General features: G+C 59.1%; 1 protein-coding gene across 3 annotated transcripts in view; it reads left to right on the top strand.

The window, feature by feature from the left end:
- Positions 1 to 1,096: 1,096 nt before the first annotated feature.
- Positions 1,097 to 3,105, top strand: part of LOC119337334 (LRR receptor kinase SERK2-like) — a 7,155-nt gene continuing 5,146 nt past the window's right edge. For 2 of the 3 annotated variants that reach the window (XM_037609443.1, XM_037609442.1), the window contains exon 1: positions 1,097 to 1,297. The gene's annotated coding sequence lies outside the window, so the exon portion shown is untranslated. The remainder of the gene's footprint in view (positions 1,298 to 3,105) is intronic. The other variant, XM_037609444.1, reaches the window with a different exon arrangement.

Raw genomic sequence — 3,105 nt, forward strand, 5'->3', positions numbered from 1 at the left:
CTTGGGCCGAAACCAGACAGAACCCGGCGCCCTGGGGGGCACCTGGGGCGCCGGCACAAGCGAAAAGGGCGCGTGGGTCCGCCCTGTCGGCGAGTCGAGCGCCTCTTCCCGCCGTTTCTTCCCGCCGTGAAGAGAAGACCGAGGCGCGGTGGTCGGCGTTGATGTCGACCAGCGCCGTCAAGCTCGACCTACTCCGGACCAACGTCGCCGCGAAGAAGAGGAACACCGACCTGGCTTTCCTGCTGGGCGGGGCGGACATGCTCCAGAGCACCGACGAGGCGGTCAAGGCGTGGTACAGGGCGCATGTTGGGCTCATCCTGAACTAGCTTCCCTCTATGACGCCGCCCACACCCACGCACACGCCGCCGCCGCCGCCAAGCCCGACTGATGATGCCGCCGAGACTGCTCGCGGCACAGAAGCCACGCCGCCAAGCACAGAGACCCCGTCAAGCCTGCGCACGCCGACTCCACCGACGCCGGAGGCCGACCTCGCCGCCTGATGCGTGCTTCCGTCCTTTCTGCTTTTTGTACGCCAAACTTTTCATCTGATCGCCGATCTACTGGCCGCTTGATCGCCGGATTGTGACGTCTATTTTGTGCGCGGGAATGACTACGTTTGAATTTGTCGTGGCTGGGGGGCGGCGCCGGGGGGCGTGGCTGGGAGTTAGGCCGCCCCCAGGGGCCGAACTAGGTTGGAGATGCTCTAACACCCATAACTTTTCGAAATCACATCTGGCTAATATCAGATCAACCAACTCCCAGTTTCAGTTCAACACTATGCTGACACCTGAATGCTCACCTGGCTCTTTCCATGCGCATGAAACCCTATGCTGAAAGATGGTAGGGCCCATATAAATGCCATGAGATTTAGAAGATCTATCTGCTCATCGGCTACTTAATTAAGTAGTGTAAAGCTCTCGTCGCAATAAAATAAAATAAATAAATGGAGAGACAGAGTAGGTAAAGCTCTAACAGAAAACTTTCGGTACCCCAGCCCAAAGGGTATGGCCCGGAATCCGAATCAATGAGTCACCATGAAGTAATGAGTCACCATGAAGTACGTGGGGCATTCAACCTGAGATGCCCGTTACAAGATATAACGAGACAAATGGACTTGATTGCTTCTTCCTGCAAGAAGTAGGCTGTTAAACTTGACCCACTCAAATCACTCCAGTACCTGGGCACTTGGCTCTGAGCTTAAAGCTCGGACTCCTCCCAGTCTTCGTCTAACATACACCTCAAAGAAGAAATGTCAAAGGAAGGCAGTAGCACCACAAGCTTCTCTCTCCCTTTCCTGGTAAGTTCATGTCATGACGCTCTTCTTCCCATGTACACATGGTTGACTTGTAAGTCTTTCTCTGCTTCTTCCTCTTCTTTGCTTCACTTGATTGCTTGCCTTCCTTTAGAGTAGCTGCTGTGCGTGTTCATCTTCTTGAGAAATGGTCGCGTGTTTTCTTTCTCTGAGGTTGTTTCTTCTATTGCTTCCCTAGTGATTGTGGAGGTTTCTTTTCACCAAAACACTACTGGAGCATGGCGCAGTAGATATAGATTATGCTCAGAAGCTTCTACCTGCAGAACTAAATGAGTAGGAAATTGAGTGTAGTCGCCGGAGATGGCGGGGCCCGACAGGAAGGGGGAAGGGGGCGTCCTGGGAAGTCCTCTGGAGGGGCAGCATGCGGCTGGCAAGCTCGGTCGAGCCGCTGGCAGTGAATTTGCTGGGAGGTGTGCCAGGGCAGACGCTGTGTGGTAGTGGTGCTGCTGAGTGCAGTGGAAGCATGGTGCTGCGTACAGCGGCGTGGGCTGCTCCTGCGCAGGCGCAGAGGTGTGTGGGCGTGGCAGCGCAAGGAGCCATCCGGAACAACACCTCAGTCCCCCTCTCTCCCCCGCCCCCGCGCCGCCCCTAGCGGGCGCCACGGGGGGTGATTCCCCTCCTGCCGGCGTAACCTCCCTCTCTCCATCTTCTCCTCGCCGCCGCACGAGGCTGGCGCCGGGCCATGCCTGGGGCGCGGTCTGGGACTGCGGCGGCGGGGCCGGCTCCGCTCCGATCTGCATCGGAGGGTCTTGGATCCGGGCGGCGGCCCCTGGCGAGGCTCCCTGTCTGCTGCGGCGGGCAGTGGGGTGGGCGTGGTGCCGGCGATCTGGTCGGGTGGCCGACGGATCTCCGGTGGCCTGGGGCCTCGCGTGGCGGCCGTGGCGGCTGGCGGCGCCAGATCTGGCTGCTGGCTTTCTTCCCTGCTCGGTGCACTTCTCCTGCGAAGGTTCCTGGGTGTGCTGGATGGCCTGCCTATGGGATGCGGGCGATTTTGGTGGTCGGGATCCAGATCGGGGGAAACCCGGGTCGGCTCCGGCTGGCCGCGACGACGACGACGCCCGCGGGCGCCGATTTCTTCATGGAGACGTCTGTCAAGGTCTGCCCTTCCACTCCCCACCACCTAGCTTCTCGGGTGAAAACCTAACTCCGGTGGGCGGCGGCGGCGTCTTTGGCGCCGCGACCTTCTTGAAGGCGCCGCCTTGAGGGCTGGGTGGTGGCGGGCGCTGTTTGGGGTCGGTGACAGCTGCCGATGGTGTGCCCTTCTTCGCCCAAGCCTCCGCTTTTCCTCCGACGCGTTCCGGTTCTCCTGGGGGCGTCGTTTTGGAGTAAGTGTTGGCTGGGGCGATGGTGGAGCGGTGCTCCATCTCACACATTGATGGCGGCGGATGTCGGCAGCATGGCGCTGTGGAGGCTCGACGTCCGATGCACGGAGATGGACTCGCGCAGGAGGAGGTTGCTGTTTGGCGTCATGGTGGCGCCAATGGCGGAGTGGCCAGACATGGTAGAAGCCTCAATTTGATCTGAAGACGGACCTGTGGAAGATGGCGGCGACGACACACGAGTGCGTCTGACCGGATTATGCCCCAGACCCGGTATGTGGCTCGGCTGGGGCTTCCGAATGTGTTTCGGCTTCCGGCTTTTGATGTTAGGTTTACGTGAGTGGTCTGGGTAGTGGCCCGGCTAGCACCCCTTCATCATATTGGATAGGAGTAGTGGCATATGTTGCCAAGATGGTGGATTCAGGCACATTGGTGTAATACTTTGTATGGTCCTCGAGAATAATCAATAAAGTG

The sequence above is a fragment of the Triticum dicoccoides genome, chromosome 7B, assembly GCF_002162155.2.
Source record: "Triticum dicoccoides isolate Atlit2015 ecotype Zavitan chromosome 7B, WEW_v2.0, whole genome shotgun sequence".
Classification (NCBI taxonomy): domain Eukaryota; kingdom Viridiplantae; phylum Streptophyta; class Magnoliopsida; order Poales; family Poaceae; genus Triticum; species Triticum dicoccoides.